General features: G+C 47.3%; 1 pseudogene; it reads right to left on the bottom strand.

The window, feature by feature from the left end:
* Positions 1 to 17,965: 17,965 nt before the first annotated feature.
* LOC114695388 lies at positions 17,966 to 19,041 on the bottom strand (annotated as a pseudogene).
* Positions 19,042 to 19,544: the final 503 nt, after the last annotated feature.

Below are 19,544 nucleotides of genomic sequence, written 5' to 3' on the forward strand. Positions count from 1 at the left end.
TAATGGCATGATCTTGGTAATGACTCTGTATCTCAGAAATGGACTTGTTAAAAAAGCAAGTAATGGGGCAAGGGGGCTGGAGAGATAGCTTAGTGGTTAAGAGCACAGGCTGCATTTCCAAAGGACCTGGGTTTGATTCCCAGCGCTCACATAGTAGCTCACAACCACTGTCTATAATTTCAGTTCCACTGTCTGTAATTCAAGTTCTAGCAGATCCGATGTTCTCTTCTGGCCTCTGCAGGCACAAGGCTCAAATGTGGTGCACAGACACACAGGCAGGAAAACCACTCATACACACACACCAAATACTGGGCTAAGAGATGGCTTAGTTACTAAAGCCCTTGTCATGAAGTCATGAAGACCTGAGTCCACGTGATATTCAGGCACTCTAGGGAACACCTGTAATTCCGGCACTGGAGAGGTGAAGACAAGAAAATCCTTGACGCTCACTAGCCAACTATCCTAGCCAAACTGGTGAGTTCCCTGTTCCCTGAGAGACCTTGCCTCATATTGGACACCCAACATTGACTTCTAGCTTCTGGGCACACCTACATGCACAGGTACACATATACAATGCACACACACACACACACACATGCAAGTATGCCTCCTCTTGAACGACTGCTCTCACACTTGGATGCCCACCTGCCTTCTACCATGGGATAACACAGCATGAAAGCCCCATCAGATGCCAGGACTATGTGTAGAATCAGGTACCAAGTTATTTCTCTTTATAAGTTACCATTCTCTAGGATTTTGTTATAATACTCCAAAATAGACTCTGAACGAGTGCTTCCTTTTCTGTCTTTAGACTATCCCACAGGCATCAGAAAGCAGAACCACAGTGGTAGAGGCCTCTCATGAGCTGAATTCGGGCCCCTGACCCTTGAGCCACAAAGTATTGTGGACCCTCTAGCCTCAATGAATTTACATACACCCCAAAGGACTATGCACCCCACAGGGCAAGGGTCAGTTTAGCTTTGCTCACATCTTTTCTTGAAGTGTATAGCTGCCATAGCACTTGATGATTGCCCAATAAATATGTGTTAGTGGGTACATGGGTTTGTGTGGTACACATACATATGTGTAACGTGTGTGGAAGTCAGAGGACAGCATCCACAGGCACTATCCACCTTGGGTTTTTTGTTTGGGGTGTGTGTGTGTGTGTGTGTGCAGGTGTGCATGCTACTGTATATATGTGGAGGTTAGAGCACAACTCTGTGGAGTTGGCTCTTTTTTCCACCTTTATCTGGGTTCTGGGGACCAAACTCAAGCCATAGGTTATTTGGTAAGAACTTCCATCCACTGAACCATCTCTTTTTCAGATAGGGTCTCTCACAGGTCTAGAATTTACTGATTAAGCTAGACTGACTGGCAAGTGCCTTAAGAGTCCTTCTGTATCTGCCTCTCCAGAGTATGTGTCACCATTTCTGACTTTTATCTCTCAAGGTTTATTTATTATTTTTATTTACATGTATGTGTGTGTCTATGTAAGTTTATGTGTACCACATGTATGCAATTCCCACAGAGGCCAGAGGGGGTCAGCTTCCCTGGAAAAGGAGTTACAGACAGTTGTGGGACACCTGATATGGGTGCTGGGAACTGAATCAAGGTCCTCTGCAAGTGTGGTGTGCATTTTGTTTTTTCCCCTTTTGGGTTTTCAAGACGGAGTTTCTCTGTGTAGCCTTGACTATCCTGGAACTCCCTCTATAGACCAGGATGGCCTTGAACTCACAGACATCCTCCTGGCTCTGCCTCCCAAGTGCTGGCATTAAAGGCGTGCACCACTACCTCCCAGCACAGTGTACATTCTTAACTGCTGAGCCATATCTCCAGCTCCACCCCCAGATGTGTGTGTGTGTGTGTGTGTGTGTGTGTGTGTGTGTGTGTGTGTGTTCACACTGAGGATCAAACCTAAGCCCACCTGCTTACAAGCAAGCACTTTACTGATTAAGCCATCTCCCCAGGCAACAATAACTATTGAATGTGTGAACTGGTTAAGCTTTTGGTTTTGAGCAACTATCTTAACATGCTGGCTACTGTCTTAACATCTCATTCAAGTTCAGAACCAATGTCCATCGAGTGTCAAACCTCCAGCACTCTTCACCCTCCTCAAAAAACGTGACAAGTCTTCCTTCTCCTGAATAAGGGGGCACAATACACAGAAACCAGGGTGTCTCTGCTTTTCAGATCCACTCTGTCGCTAGCTAGTGAACAGTTCTTTGGCTGATGAGAATGGGAGGCAGTGGCATGGAAGGGTAGTTTCCTTGCTTCAGACTTAGAAGAATAAGTAGAAGGAAGCATGCTCTATTGTCCCTGGGACCTAAAAGATTGCATGAAGATAAAGAGTTCCTTTATCTTGTGAATGATGAACCAAGAAGACAGCACAAGAGGGCTGGGCCAGTCCAAGGGGATCTTGGTTTCCTTCACAGTAAATTTGCTCCCAAAGTGTGTCTTCATCAAGTAGGGATTGCTAGTACAATGCCAGTTTCAGACTTCAGCTGATTCTGACAAACTGAAGCCCACTCCAGCAGGTTAGTAAGAAAAGAAAAATGAGCTAGGCATGGTGGCACACACCCTTAACTCAGCACGCAGGAGAATGAAGCTGCAGGATGGGGAGTTCAAGAACAGCCTGAACATAGAACGAGTCCCAGTTTCAAAAAGAAATAGTGAGTCACCTCCCAAAATCTGCAAGATTAATCTCCAGAACAGAGTCTAGAAACAGACCTCAAAACTGGGTGGGAATGAAAAATCAGCGGTTAAGCAGAAGCAAGAGCAGGCTCTTAAGGAGCAAAAGGATTCTGTACAGCAGTCAACAACTCAATTATAGAGCTAGTTCCAGACAAGTCAGTAAGACGGCCAGACTGTAACTCCAACCAAGCCTTCTGGACCCTTCCAGCCTCATTCATCTCCTAGAACAGTTCCTCAAGCCCTGAAACCTGTCTATACTGTTCTTCCAGAGGACCCAAGTTTGGTTCCCACCACACATTAGGTGGCTCACAATCACTTGTAACTCCAATCCCAGAGGAAGCTGATGCCTCTGACCTCCACAAGCACCTGCATTCATGTGCACCTGTCCCACTCAGACACACATGGAGACACAACATTTTAAAAACACTTATGATAAATCTAAAAATATGTAATTTTAAATACGCCATAAACTACCAGCTAGAGATCATCATTGTCCAGTAAACACATGTATGCAGTAAGTCACCTATGACATTCATATATTATATCTGTGCTGTTTTATGACAACCTGACAAAAACTAGAGTCATTGGGAAGAGGGAATCTCAATTGAGAAAATGCCCCCCACTGTCTTGGCCTGTGGGCAAGCCTGTGGGGCATTCTCCTGAATGATGGTTGATGTAGGAGAGGCCAGCTGACTGTGGGCAGTGCCATCCATGGGTAGGTGGTCTTAAGTACTATCAGAAAGCAAACTGAGCAAGCTAGGAGGAGCAAGCTAGTAAGCTGCACTCCTCTCTGGCTTCTGTTTCAGTTCCTGACTGTATGTTCTTGCCTTGAATCCCTGCCCTAACTCGCTTTGATGATGGACTGTGATGTGGAGGTGTAAGCTGCAATAACCTTTCCTTTCCCAAGTTGCTTTTGGTCAGTGCTCTATCATAGCAATAGAAACTCGGAGACAATATCACAAGTAGTTCCCTGGGTCAGTGAACATTCTGAAAGGACACTGCGTAAGCGGTAAGATAGCTCACTGATGTCCATCCTGCAGGTTTCTTGGCCCTACTGATGGATATATCTTGAGTCTAGAGTCCAAACTGTGTCCCCTCCGGAGACACATAAATACTACTATAGAAAAATTCTCTCATACCAGGTGGTAGTGGTGTGTGCCTTTAATCTTAGCACTCAGAAGGCAGAGGTAGGCAGATCTCTGTGGGTTCAAAGCCAGCCTGGTCTACAGAGCGAGTTCCAGGACAGCCAGGACCATTATATAGAGAAGCCTTGTCTTGGAAAACAGAGAGAGAGAGAGAGAGAGAGAGAGAGAGAGAGAGAGAGAGAGAGACTGAGAGAGAGACTGAGAGAGACTGAGAGAGAGAGAGAATCCTCATGAGAATCTCTGAGAGCGGTTCAAATCATTTTCATAACATAGATTCACTTAGGGCCTAAGGAGAGGACTCTAAAATGCCCAATACATTGGATTTTGGGGTGACTGCACCAGTTGATAGACTGCTTGCTGCCTGCTGCCTCCTGGCCCACAGTGAGTGTGGCCACTTAAAACATTGCTTGCACTGAGGAATTTTTAAAGTAGACGAGATCTGTCCAGTGTATTTAATCAGGAGTTTTCCTGAAGGAAGTTGGATTTGCCCTATGACCTAAAGGGAGCCGAGTTCTATCGTGCAGTGAGTGGAGCTCGAAGTGGTGGGAAAACCCTCTAGGCAAGGGGGTAGAAAGAGTTGTACATGCACAGGGACAGTGAATGTCTAGCCTGACTTGGTGCTGTTTTAAATCTGCAAAGCTTCCCACAGGCTCCTGTTTAAACCCTTGTTCACCTGTTGGTGGTGCTGTCTGGGGAGGAAAGCCGGTACTGCGATCAGGTCCTTAGGGTCCTGTTACCCCTGCCCATTTCCTGTCTCACTGTCTCCTGTCTGCTGTGATGTGAACAGCTGTCTGTCTTCCACCACACACTCCCATCGCCATGGACGAAGCTCCTCTGCCATACCTTTCCCACCATGAAGGGATGAAACTCTGAACCATGAGACAGGCCAGACATGGTTGCAAACACCCATAATCCCCTTATTCAGGAAGCCGAAGCTTGATTGTGCCACCCAGTGGGATGGGTTCAGACACTGTACTCGAGCCTGAGTTCAAATTCTACCCTTGACTGCTTAGGAATGTGTGGCCTCAGACAACTAACTTCTCCCTCTCTGAGCCTCCATTTCCTTTCCTGAGGTGAGAACGGAGGACAATGGACAAAGCCTTGATACCGTTAAATACTGCCCGCTGTTCCGAACAGTGATGTCTCTCCTAACTGAATGCTGGCAGTGTATCCAGCGACGTCGAAGTGGCCCTTGCTGTGGTTGCACATGGCTGGAGTGAGTGCCTAACGTGTTAGGTGTTGACATCGAATCCCTACTGAGAGATATTAAGAGTGGGAGCATTTTCCATTCCCATATGATCACAGTGCCACACAAAAATAAATGTATGCATGCTCTTGCAAACCTTGGGCACCTCTAGAGTTGGACAGCCCTAGACTTAGTGCGTGGCCCAAGACTGGCTCCATCCAGTGTGACCCAAAGAAGCCAAAAGACTGGAAATCTTTGCTACGGGGTTTAAAGGAAGGGCCTTTGGGTGATGGTTAGGGTTGGCTCAGGTCCTCAGGGTATCCACATGACTGGCTCCTGAGGGCTGTCTAAAAAGAAGACCAAAAGAGACACACTCCAGTGTGTATTCCTCATCTCTCACCATGTGCTACCTTGTGCCACCTTGGAACTCTGCCAGCAAAAAGGCCACCAGCTGTCTCAACCTTGACCTCCAGAAGCACAGACAGAAACAACCCTGTTCTTTTCAACCCACCCAGCATGTGGTACTGTGTTGTCAGCAACAAAAAAAAAAAAAAAAAAAAAAAAAAAAAATGACCTGGACATCATTGGTTGCTCTCATTTGTCATGTTGCAGGAGGTGGGTGGAAGACAGGTCAAGAAAGGCTGGTGAAAGATTCTCCCTCAGTACCACAGCTCCCAGCCCTGCTGACTGACCCTCATATTCTTGCTCTGGGGATGAAGAGCCCCTCTGACTTCGTTAGGCCCGAGTGTAGCATCGAGCAATACGTTAGTGTCTGCCCGGGTGTAGCATTAAGCAATACGTTAGTGTCTAACTGTGGCACTTGATAAATTTTCCATTTACCTCATTAGTTTTTACAGCCTGCAATATTGGTGAGAACACTTCCAATTAACCATATGGGAAGCTTCAGTATGGAATCACAACAATTTTTAAAAATGTGTTATTTAACCAAGTAAGCCTCGCAGCCCCCAGAAACGAAGAGCCTAGAAAGCAGGCATGCATCCAGGAAGGGGCTTCCACGAGGCCCAGCAGCCTGGGCTTTGAGCGTCCTCACCTGGATACTTCCTTCTCACTCCCAAAGGGAGCTCCAAAACGAACCTGAGGGAAGTCAAGACCTGGTGCCAAGGCTGGAGGAGGTGCCTGAGAGTCAGGAGACCCATTCTGAAATCTAACCAATAGCTGTGGGGGCCTCACCTGGATTTAGCTGTTCACTTCTTGTCTGCTTGATCAAGCAGCTGTGACAGCTGGGTCTGGTGACACACACCTTTAATCCCAGTGATTGGGAGGCGGAGGCAGGCAGATGCCTGTGAGTTCAAGGCCAGCCTGGTCTACATAATGTGTTCCAGGACAACCAGAGCTATGTAGAGACTCTGTTTCAAAAAAAAAAAAAAAAAGTCTGTGATTCCTGCCTGACATCTAATCTGAGCACCAGAGCAGCAGAGCAGCAGGACTGCCCAAGGTGAAGTCCAAGCCACAGCCTTGCTGGGGATCAGGGACTCCGTCTACAGCTGGCTCCCCTCACTGTATTGTGGGACTTGGAACAGAGACAGGCTAGGACTGTCTCACTCAGTTCTTTCCCAGGGCTCCTGATTATGCTGCCTGCCTGGTCCCCACTATCAATGCCCATCCCCCAAGCTGAGCTTACTACAGAAGACAGCCCTCAGCTTACACATGCTCCTGACACTGGGTTTGGACCAAACCATGGCTTGAACCCACATGTGTTCCTAGAAGTCTCCATCCTAGAATGAAGTGTGGGGCATCCAGAAGGGGTTTATCTAGAGAAACGGGCAGCTGGAACCTTGACACCAGAGTTGACAAAGTCAGCATCTACTGCTGTGGGATGTCCTGTATGCTGTAAAAATATGTTGCAAAAAAAAAAAAATATGTTGCTATGATTGACTGATAAATAAAACACTGATTGGCCAGTAGCCAGGCAGGAAGTATAGGCGGGACTAGCAGAGAGAAGAATTGGGGGAACAGGAAGGCGGAGTGGAAGGAGATGCCAGCCTGCCATCCAGGAAGCAGCATGTAAAGGCAGCAGGTAAAGCCACTGGACACGTGTCAACATATAGATTAACAGAAATGGGCTGAGTATAAGTGTAAGAGCTAGACAATGGTAGGCCTGAGCTAAAGGCCGAGCAGTTTAATTAATATGAGCTTCTGAGTGATTATTTTATAAGCAGTTGTGGGGTCTGTGAGGTTGGACAGGACTGGAGGAAACTCCAGCTACAATCTAGAGAGATGTGGGGGAAGAGAGTCACATGTGTGTCCTAACCCTAGGACCGTGGAGAGGATCCTGAGTTCCAGGCCAGCCTGAGGAAAACTCCAGAAGAAGAAGGGACGGAGAAAGAAGAAACTAGGGAGGGGAATAGGTGAAGTTAAAGAAAGAAGGAGGAAAAGAGGGTAGAGAAGAGAAGGAGAGGGCGGGGCGGGGCAGGGCAAGGAAGGGCAGCTGACCCATTGATGGTACCTAGACCCCAGCATCCCAGAAGTCATCTCCATTCTTCCCCTCATCACCAGGCTTCCCATCACTATCCCAGCTAATGGCAGTCTATGCCTCAGTTTCCTCGTCTGTAAACTGACTTAGGAACTATAACTTCAGTTTTCATCTTTTTCCTAGAGTGCCAGGAAGCCCCCAGGCTCCGGGACAGACAGAGAGGCACTCAGGCTTCCTGGCCCCACTTCAGTTTCCAGGCAAACCTTTTGTTGTTAGTCTCAACAAACTGCATAGATCCCCGGACTCAGATGAGCCAGCAGCTGACATCCTGGGTTTCAAACACACAGAGGCCTTAGCGACCACCTGGGGATTATTCCAAGGACAACTTCTATCATGGTTTCACTTGGGGACCACCAACTCCCTGCCCTTCCTTCTGTCCTGGGCTTGGTAGAGGTCCTCCAGGCAGGGAGTGTGTCGTTTTCCTATGACTCATTCTCTCTCCCTGCTCAAAGCACACAAGGCTTGGATTTCTGATCCCCACAAGCGCAGAGCCCAGGCCTAGCTGGAAGCTGGAAGACCTGGGTCTAACTCAGACTAACTATGATACTAAGGCTACCTCAACTGCAAGTCCAAGAGGCCCATGATTCCGGAACTTAATTACTGCAGAAGGAAGTGCCCTGACAACAGGTCAAGTGCAACGAATTCACACTCATCACCAAAGGCTAAGGGGCTTTCCCTCCCCCTTCCCTGGCATCTAAGTTAGCTGTGAGAGTCAGCATCCAGTCACTCAGGACCATGCCCTTCTCTGCCCACAGTTCCCATGAGTAGGGGTGGGGAGAGACTGGCCGATAGGAGGTGATGAGGAGAGCTGGAGGGCATCAGATCCCCTGGAACAGGAGTTACAAGTGGCCATGAGCCACTGTATGGATGATGGGAATCAAACCCAGGTCCTCTGCAAGAGCAGCCCATGCTCTTAATCACTGAGCCATCTCTCCAGCCCCTCAAGCTTTGTTCTTGAGGCTACGGGACAGAACAGCTGTCACAGCTCCAGTCATCCACATGTTTATCCCAGCCACATTTGAAAGCTAAGAACAAAGATGATTTCATCTTGCTTGCTGCTTTTCACCAGGAAAATAAAACCTTCCCATAACTGTGCCAACGTTCATATTCATATTCATATTCTAGCCTACCCAGAAGTCCCCATTTGTAGCTCTCTGAAATCTAGGCAGAGCAGGGAACAGTCCCCAAGTCACTAACCAGCTGACCCTCATAGTTACTAAAGGTTCCAAGACAGGAGAGAATGGGGGTGTAACTGTTGAGTGAGCAACCAGCCATGGCTGCCTCATTCCCCTTGAGTATGACCTTGGTTAAGTCACCCCCTTTTGTTCCTCAGCTTTCTCATCTGCAAAATGAGGGAGGTTGGTGAAATTTGGGGCTTCAGACTATTTATCAGGTCCCTTTGGTTTCAAAGATGTGCCTTGGGGCCACTGCTAGAAACAGGAGACAGGATCCTGGCCCAGGATCAACAGGGTAGTTTTATTTGATTGCTTTGGAAATAAAAGATTCTGCTTGCTGGGTAGTGGTAGTGCATACCTTAATCCCAGCACTCAGAAAGCAGAAGCAGGTGGATCTCTGTGAGTTCGAAGCCAACCTGGTCTACATAGTAAGTTCCAGGACAGTCAGAAGTGTTAATTGTTACACAAAGAAACCATGTCTTAAAAAACAAAAAACAAACAAACAAACAAAAAAAGATTCTGCCATGTGTACTTGTGCTTGCTGAGTTGTTTTGTTTTGAGATAGGGTCTCATGTAGCCCAGGATGGCCTCAAACTCAATATATTGAAGGATAACCTTGGACTTCAAATTCTCCTACCTTCCTCTCCTAAGTGCTAGGGTTATATGTGTAAGCCACTATCCACAGTTTATCAGTGCTGTAGAAAAAAAACCCAGGGCATCATGCATGGTAGGCAAGCTCTCTACCAACTAAGCCACACCCCTAGTCCCAGGATACACTGATTTTTTTAATGCCTCTTGCAGCTTTCTCAAGGACCCAAATAGAAAGTCAGAGATCAATTTATAAAACTAGTGAATCATGATAACACAAACCTTTACTTCCAATGCTCAGGAAAAAGAGGCAGGCAGATCTCTGGGAATCCGAGGGCAGCCTGGTCTATATAGTGACTTCCAGGCTAGCCAGGGCTATGAAGTTATACCCTGTCAGGAGAGAGGGGGGATAAACCAGGATGATGTTCATACAAAGAATGATCCATTCACTTTGCGGTTGTTCATAATTAACTTATAGAGTGATTAAGGTTTTTTAGTTCAGTGCCAGCTCCTTGTCTGTCTGTAGGATATCGCAGTCTCTCTGTCTTGGAGTACAAGACATTTGCCTGGAAATATTCAAGACTCCGTGTTTTCTTCAAATAAGAGAAAGCAAACCCTTTACATATACACAATTATTTTAAACGACTTATCTTGCACAGGCGCAGTGATCTCTGTGGGTCTTTCTCGATGGCCTCTATGCTGATGGATCTCCCGGGAGATGCTCTCAGAAAGGGCAGATGCAGCCCCTAATGGATGGCTCTCCTCAGCGTCCCCTGAGGGTCTTCTCCATCTGGAACTTCCTTGTTTCCTTTGTGGATTTAACTCTGTAAGCACCATTAGGAAGACCAAACTCCCTTTACCTCTGTCATCAAAAGACCTAATCAGAGGTCCCAAGACACAGACCAAGAAAACAGTGAAGTACCAAGAACCTCCATGACTTTGCCAAGCCTTGGCTCTCTACTGAGGACTTCACCACCCTTCATAATGATCAGTTTAAATGTCAATTCACCACAAATTATGATTACTTCAGTCAGGAGTCTCAATTGAAGACTCATCCTAATCACCTTAGTTGACTTGGGAAGACCCACTCCAAATGTGGGTGGCACCTTCTGGGAGCACCCCAGATTTTAAGGGGGGAGGCACGGTAGGAAGATTATTCACTTTTGCTCCCTTGGCCTTCCCCCTTGCCTTGGAATTGATCTACCTACCCTGTGGCTGCCGCTGCTGCCACCGCTGTTTCCCTCACTGATGACAGAACCAGTGTTTCCAGATGATATTTGTTGACTGAGGACCAGCAGCTCTCAGGAATCCTCCAGGATTTTGGAGCTAGATTGGGAATGCTGGCTGAGGTGCCCAGCCTCAAGGACTGAGCAATGATTGGGTTTCCTGACTCTAAAATGTGAGACAGCTCTTGTGATTACTTCAGCGTAAGCTGGTTTAATAAAGTATGTACACACAGACACATATATATTATTCGTTTTGTTTTGTTTTGTTTTTTCGAGAAAGACTTTGTCTATGAAACAACAGTCCTGGCTGTCCTGGAACTCACTCTGTAGACCAGGATGGCCTTAAATTCAGAGATCCACCTGCCTCTGCCTCCTGAGTGCTGAGATTAAAGGCATGCACCATCACCACCCGGCTTATATATATATATATGTATATATATGTGTGTGTGTGTGTGTGTGTGTGTGTGTGTGTTCTATTGGTTCTGTTGCTCTAGAGAACCTGATTCATACAACCTCCATCAGCTGTCTCCCAGAAAAATACCTTCATCTTCTCTCCTGTGACCCAGGTATTCATAGAACAATACCAGCCCAGCCTCCAATTTGTGTGGGATGGTGGGTGAGTGGCTGGAGAATAAACCCAAGGCCTCACAATGCTGTATGAATACTCTACCCTTGAGTTACTTCACCATCATCTTCTAACTTAAAATATCTCCCCTCCCCTACACACACATTGCCCAGACTGGCTTTGAACTCACTTTGGAGTCTGGACAGGCTTTGAAATTATAATCTTTCTACATCAGCCTTCCGGGTCACTGGAACTAGAAGCCTGTAATACCAGGCCAAGCCATCCCACCAGACCCAGGATTTGTGTAGCCCCTGTAACAGAGGTCTATGGGACCCTGGAGGCTGTGCTGCCCAATCAGCACCTCACATTTTTCCTGGGTGCAAATAAGTCACTGCATCCCCATTTTACAGATGACAAAGAAACAAAGACCAGAGGTGCCGAATGGGTAGAGGTCTCATACAAGGTCATACAGGTAATTCGACAAGGTCAATGCTTGAACTTAACGCAGACGATTCTGAACCGAATGTCCCCACAGGGACTGACTGTACTGATAGAGTTGATGTTCTTACTCCTCCATGAGTGCCTAGTTCCTCTTATTCCTCCCTCTCCTCATTCTCCCCCGCTCCCCACCCACCCCCCACCCCTCCTCCACCCTCCCACCCCACCCTCCACGCTCCTTCCTCTTTGCCTCATGATTCAGCACAGATGAAACAAGAGGGCCAAGGGCCAAGCCTCCTAGCGGACGTCACAGGATTTGTCAGGGGTCCTTGTTAAATGTCAGTTCTCTGTGTCAATCATCCATGCCACGTGAAAAAGGAAGGCAGCTTCACACTGAAACGTTGCCGAGTTTCTTTTTCCAAGACAGGGTTTCTCTGTGTAGCCCTGGTTGTCCTGGAACTCACTTGTAGACCGGGCTGGCCTCGAACTCAGCCATCCTCCTGCCTGTGCCTCCCGAGTGCTGGGATTAAAGGAGTGTGTCACCACCGCCCAGCTTCAGTGCAATTTCTACCTGGTATTTATTTCCCTGGCAGATCAGTGTGCTATGCTCACATTGCTCATTTACAGTGAGGCCTGCATCCAGGATGTCCTCGGGCCCAGGAGGGTGGGATGCAGACAGGAGGAACCATGCACTTCATTGCACAGACTTAGGGTGACCTGGACTCCCTCCAGCAGCCAAGCAGCAATGTCTGCAGTGGGCTTCTAGCCTTGGGCTTCCCATCAACTGGCCTTGTTCCCATGGGACATTGATTCCCTCTGGAATGGTGGGACCTTTGGTGGGAAGATCAGATGGTTCTGAAGAGACCACACATGAAGCTCGTTTGGAGAGTTCCCCAAGCAACTTGAGAATCTCCGTCCTGTGTCACAACTCTCGGGTGACTCACTAAGGCCAGAATATCCAGGCACATGTCCTCTATAATCCTCTCAAAGTGGGGAATCCTTTACCCTCCTCTACCCAAGGAATGCCTTGTGGTCCCTGAGCCCAACTTGGTGACAAGCATCCCCAGATGGCCAAACCCAGCACAGTGGCTCTGGCTTAACACCGTGGCCGGCTCCAAGATTCTGCCCTTGTGGAGGGCTGGATCGTCAGCACTCAGTCCCATGTCCTGTACCTTCCACATCACCACTGGCCGAATCACAGCAGGACAACAGGCCAGACCACAGAACCGCTTCACCAGGCACACGCTTGCCCCAGGAGCAGCAGCAGCTGTTTGAAAGCTGGTTTATGAACTTGCAGTCATTCTGTGACCAAGCCTGGGGAGCGGAGATGACAGCTGCCCTTGTTTCCCGTAACTGCAATGGGCCTTTCCGAAAGGGCGGGCAAAGATAAAAATCCATGAAAGTCACAAAGCCCGTTTATGTGGAAGGAACGACAGCCTATAAAGTCAAACATAAATAAACAACTCCAAACTATTGGGAAGCTAGCTGGCTGGAGCTCTCTAACTTGGGGAACGTTGGAGTCATGTTTGGAGGGCAGAAGGGGCCTTAGGAAACCCCTCCCTGGTCTTTCAGGAACCAGAGCTAACTTGGAGACCCTCAGCCCATCCAGGCAGATCCTATGATTGCACCAGCCAGACGAAACCTGGGGCCTATAGCAGCTTCTCTGTGAAAAACACCCAGATCTGCAATATCCCTGCAAATATTTCCTATTTTTAATAACATAGTATCAATTTGCAAACAGAGTAATGATCTCTGTTACTTTTCAGGAAATTATGTTTAATATCATTTACTAGAGCTAAGGAAGAACAATTTAATTGAAAGAGCCGCTCTGAACCATATTTAACCTCACATGTACTAAATGGAGTGTCTCGGAGATAAGTTATGGTTTTTAATTTAACGTAAACTAGTCTGCGCATAAGCACTATGTTGTTGCCACACTAATAATGACTGGTTTGGGCTTATGAAGTTCGAGGTTTTTTTGTTGTTTTGGGGTCTTGGTTTTTTTTTGTTTGTTTGTTTGTTTTCCTCATTGACTCTTTGCTCTGATGAGGAAGAAAACAACATTCCTTGTGAAGATTAAACGTGATCTGAGGTTTTTCACACAGACTCTCGGCGAGGGGTTTACAGCCTGGCAGACTCTCAGCCTCAAGACGTCAGTGCCCCTAACGTGAGCTGCTTCACGCTAGGTAAAAGCCCCAGTTTCTGAGAAGTGCCCATATTTCACTGGCAGGGCCGATGCCTCGCCAGGCTGGCTCCTTCACCCCTGATTAATGAATGCCAACCACTGTAGTGGCACTTTCAATGAACTTTAGTGCTCGCCAAGATTAATAGCTGGATGAGAAACATTGGGACTTTATTATTCATATAATTCACTTGAAGGGATAATCCCAGGAAAATGTAGTGTGTGGCTGAAGTTAGTCATTTGACAGTAATCGATGGGAATCCAGCCGGAGGGAACAGGTGCAGCATCTCACAGCCTGGCTACCTACGATGAGGGCGCAGGTAAACCGGGATCGGCCTGTTAGAACAGCTGCTTGCTCACCCATTGGTGGTCCAGAAGAGTTGGCTTCCGGGCCCTCCTCTCCTCACGCCTGACTCTGCAGGTCCTCGGGTGGCTGGCCTGTGGCTGCCCTGTTTGACTTCCTTCATCTTTTCTTTGGCTTATGTTCTAGTCAACAGAGCATGGGTGTCGTGTCACCCTGCCCCCCGCCCCCCATCTCCCTTTGAGATTCTGTCTTTTCCCCAGGCCGTATTCTCTAGGGAAAAGCATCAACAAGATGACTGCATGCCTCTGGCCAAGTGTTTAGCTCAGAAACAAGCACATAGGAACTGGAGAGATGGCTCAGCTTTCAAAAGCACCTGCTGCTCCTCCAGAGGACCTAAGTAAGGTTCCCAGCACCCATATCAGACAGCTCGCAACCAGTGGTTCAATACCCTTTTCTGGCCTCAGCAGGCAACGGCACACATGTGTGCATGTACACATAGACACACAGACATACTCATAAAGAAAAATAAAAAGGTAAGTAATGGACACATGGCCTAATCAGGGCCAATGAGAGATGGAAAGACAGCCGATAGACAGGGAGTTTGGAAGCTCAGGGGCCACCATGCCAACACAGGAGGATAAGGGTGAGGCCATTTAGGTCTTTGGTGTAGCCGTACCTGAAGCTAGCCATAATTCTGAACACTGAACACTTTTCAATATGTGAGTCATGGCTGGCCCTTGAGGCCACTTTGAATGAGGTGTTTTCCTTAGGAATCCTTAGTGAAATGATGAAAAGACAAGAAATCTTAGCTAGAGGCACCGCGACTGGGGTCTCTTCCCCGCCCTCGAGACTCCCGGAATGGTCTGGTAATGTGTGTCTTTAAGCTAGAAGCCATCTAGGGCCAGTGAAATGGGTTAGTGGGTAAATGCTGCCAAACCTGACAATCGGAGTTCTGTCCCCAGGTCCCACGTGGTCAAAGGGGAGAGCTGACTCCCGCAAGTTGTCCTCTGACCCCCACACGTGGGTCATGGCACACATGTGACTCTTGCCCCAATAGATAAAAAATAAATGTAATTTGAAAAGTTTTAAAAAAAATAATTTGAGTGCTGCAGAGTTATATCAGTAGTTAAGAACACTTGTTCTTGCAAAGGGACCACAGTTTAGTTCCCGGCACCCACATGGTGGCTCACAATCATCTGTAACTCCAGTTCCAGGGAATCCAACACCCTCTTCTGATTTTGGCAGGTACCAGGCACACATGTAGCACACATACACATGTGCAGGCAAAAAACTCATACACCTAAAATAAATGAATCTGAATTTTTTTTTGACAGTTTTCTGTATAACAGTCAGTCCTGGCTGTCCTGGAACTCACTTTGTAAACCAGGCTGGTCTTGAACTCACATAGATCCGACTGCCTCTGCTTTCCAGGTTCTGGAATTAAAGAAGTATGCCACCGCATCCTACTAAAGATTTTTTTAAACATTTATTTATTTCATGTGCATTGATGTTTTGCCTGCATGTATGCCTGTGTGAGGGTGTCAGATCCCCTGGAACTGGAGTTACAAACAGTTGTGAACTGCCATGTGGGTGTTGGGAATTGAACCTGGGTCCTCCGGAAGAACAGCCAGTGCTCCTAACCACTGAGCCAACTCTCCAGTCCCTGCTAAGAATTTTTTTTAATAATTATTTGGGCCATTTAATAGCCTGCCCATGGACTCATTTTCAACTAAAGGGATATCAGTTCCCCTTGCCCACACCTCGGGCTCCCCGACACGACACTGAGCTGTTGGTCCAGACAGCTCCTGGCTTCTAGGCTCTGTCACTGTGGTCTCAGGCGACACAGACCCATCACCTCTTCCATCTTCAGACCTGAGTCTGCACACATCACCAAGGACAGAATCGACGGACAGACAGCTGAAGGGTAAGTCACATTGCAGAAGGACATCACCTATGGACCGTTCACACACAAACACTAAAGTGTCTAGAGAGGCACACATGTGGGCAAGATGTCAACCCTGAAAAGGAAGGCTACAGGCCAGGTTCCTGTCAGCAGTTCCCTCTCAGCAGAGAGGGAGGAGAAAGGTGCTGACCAGGGTCATGAAGGAGGTCTCTGAGGTGTTTTATTTCTAAAACAGGTCTAAAAGCTAGGGGTGCAGCGCATTTCAGTTGGCAGCATGACTTCCTGACATGCATGAGACCCTAGGTACAGTCTCTAGTGCCACCTGAAGCTAAGCATGCTGATGCATGCCTGTATCCCAGCTCTTGGAAGATGGAGACAGGAGAATCAGAAGTCGAAACTTATCCTTGGCTACCTTGTAAGAAGTTGAAGGCTAGACTACTACATGAGACTCTGCTCCTATTCCCACCAAGAAAGAAAGAAGGAAGGAAGGAAGGGAGGGAGGGAGGGAGGGAGGGAGGGAGGGAGGGAGGGAGGAAGGAAGGAAGGAAGGAAGGAAGGAAGGAAGGAAGGAAGGAAGGAAGGAAGGAAAGAAAGAAAAACAGACCTGACATCATGAAAGTGAACAGGCATGGATTCTGGTGTGCTGGGCAAAGGTGGTGGGTGAATCATGCTCTCGGATACTATGATTCTTCTCAAGCTTTCCTTTTTTTTTTATTTTGTGTGTATGAATGTTTATGTACCACATGTATGCCCAGTGCCCCTGAAGAGACCAGAAGAATCCCCTGTAGTTACAGATGCCTATGAGCTGCTGTTAATTCCGGCCGTGAAGAATAAGATCACTACCACAATTTAAAGCCAAACTTGAAGCAAGCTTTAATTAAATGCTGGCCAGGTCCATCTCTAGGTTTCCAGAAAATGGTCCCAAATCAAGTTTTGCAGCGGCTTAACTATTTTCCATCAGGTCCAGTCTGTATTTCCTGCCTGTGTACCTCCTGCCCACATGTGATCAAGCGCATCCAGTGCAGATGGGTCAAACAAACTTGTTCAGGGGAGTGAGAACATGTGGCTTGTTATTTCCCATAAGCAATAACCTCCAGCATTTCAGGAACTATCTGTCCCTGGGCAAAGGGCTTGCAGATCAGAGGCATTTTTGTTTCATGGATCTCTTAGGCATAGTAGTTAAAATGTAACTTTGGCTCTCACACTGCCACATAGGTACTGGGAACAGAACCTAGGTCCTCTGGAAGAGCAGCCAGTGCTCTTAACTTCTGAGCCCTCTTTCGAGCCTCTGATTTTTTTTTTTTTTTTTAAAAAATAGGGTCTCTTGTAGCTCAGAATAGCCTCAAAATCAACAAATAGTCTTGAATTCCTGATCCTCCTGCCTCTACCTCCCATGTGTTGGGATTATAGGCACGTACCATCATCCAGCTGTGAGTTTTTGTTCTAAAACCAAACACAGCCCCCACAACCAGTGCGAAGAGTTACCAGCTGAGATGATAGTTGGACCCTGGGAGTGGAAGGTGCTGCTGAGGAAGATCCTGACCATGGCTTTTTACCTTGGTCTTTTGAAATCAACTTGGAACTGGGTGGTGATGGCACATGCCTTTAATCCCAGCACTCGGGAGGCAGAGGCAGGCAGATCTCCATGAGTTGGAGGCCAGCCTGGTCCACAGAGTGAGTTCCAGGACAGCCAGGGCTGTTACACAGAAAAACCTTGTCTCCAAAGGAAAAAAAAAAATCCTTAATCTTTTATTCCTGGTACCATTACCACAGTTTACAGGACAATATACCTGAAGCAATGAAAAGAAAATGAAAAAGTCAAAGTTACAACAGATAAAAGTGTCTGTCTAATTGACATGACATTGCATAAATCAATAGCTGGATGTTTCACCAACCATGGCTGTGACAGTCCTGAACAAGAAGGGTTTCCTGTTTAAGCCGCAGTCACTTTTCTGACTATGGCTCGCTGTTCCTTCTGTGGCAGATTTTTACAGTTCCTCTAATCATTTAGGACGACTGTCTCCAAGAGACCTGCAGCTTTCCTGACAACTCCTCGCTCTCTCTCCTGCTAAGAACAGGAGCCTTTTCTGCTTTTTCTGCTACCGTATCCACCACCTCCACCACCAGATCCATAGCCACCCCCATGGGGACCGCCTGAGCTTCTTCCACCAACACTGACCGCCTTCCTGGGTCCACTATTTGATTGCTGTTGTCCACTATAATTTCCAACAACATTGTGGTTCCCACCACCACCATAGTTACCGCCACCAAAATTTCCTCCTTCATTGTAACCATCATATCCTCCTCCTCCACCACCATATCCACCACCTTGGTTTCCATATCCTGGTCCACCACCACCGGATCCTCCTCCCCTACTGTAACCAGAACCACCCCCATAGCTGCCACCATCACCTCCAAATCCATTGTATCCACCATCACCACCTCCATAACCACCTCTGCTGCCAACACCTCCGCCACCATAGCCTCCTCTTCCACCAAAGTTTCCACCACGACCAACATTACCTCCACCACCTCCAAAGTTTCCTCCACGACCCATAAAGTTGCCAGATCTACCTCCACGACCTCTCTGTGACCCAGCAGACTGCACCTCTTGTTTAGAAAGGGACTTTTCCACTTCACAGTTATGCCTGTTAATAGTGTGGTATTTCTGAATTGTTATTTTATCAACCGTGTCCTGATCATCAAAAGTTACAAAAGCGAATCCTCTCTTTTTCCCACTCTGCCTGTCTTCCATAACTTCCACGGTTTCAGTCTTACCATACTTTTCAAAGTGGTCTCTCAGGTTATATTCTTCTGTAATAACGTTATTCTTCTTTAATTCCACCAACAACTATTGTCTTCACTGTTAATCGGGCACCAGGCTTTACTGAATCCTCTCTAGAAGCAGCTCTTCGGTTCTACCACACGCCCATCAACAGCGTCCACCTCTTCAACACAAGAGTAGGTCACAAAACCAAAGGCCCTGGAACATTTTGTTTGGGGATCTCTCATTACCCCGCAGTCTGTAAGTGTGCCCCATTTCTCAAAATGTTCTCTTAAGCTATCATCTGTGGTTTCAAAGCCCGGACCGCCAATAAACAGCTTCTTTAACGGTTCTAGTTCCTTTGGATCATGGCCCTCCATTTTGAGACCGGACTCGCCTCTTCCAACTCAAGTTCGATATTATTTTTAGTTTTTTAATTTAAAAAAAAATACCCTAAACTTAAAGAGATGCAAAAGTCTAAGAAAAACATGACTACCTGTGACCTCTCTCTACAGCTGGTACCCACTCTGGACAGTTAATCTGAACCCTTGTACAGCAGCTGCAAAAGACAATGCTCTTCCAGGCCTCAATATAAATTTTTAAATGAATTTGGGAGTCAGGGAAGGGCTGATGGTCAGCCTTGATGTCAACTTGACTAGATGTAGACGCCATGGAAACACACCTCTGCGTGTGTCTATGAGGGGGTTTTCTAGATTAGGTTAACTGGGGCGGCCCCAGCCCGTGGCTGGGGTCCTAGACTGTGTAAAGTGGAGGAAGTGAGCTGAGCACAGACCTTCCTCTCTCTGCTTCCCGACTGCAGACCCAGGTGACCATCTACCTCACACTCCTGCTGCTGTGACTCCCCCACCGTGATGGACTGCAC

The sequence above is a fragment of the Peromyscus leucopus genome, chromosome 1 (genome assembly GCF_004664715.2).
Source record: "Peromyscus leucopus breed LL Stock chromosome 1, UCI_PerLeu_2.1, whole genome shotgun sequence".
NCBI lineage: Eukaryota > Metazoa > Chordata > Mammalia > Rodentia > Cricetidae > Peromyscus > Peromyscus leucopus.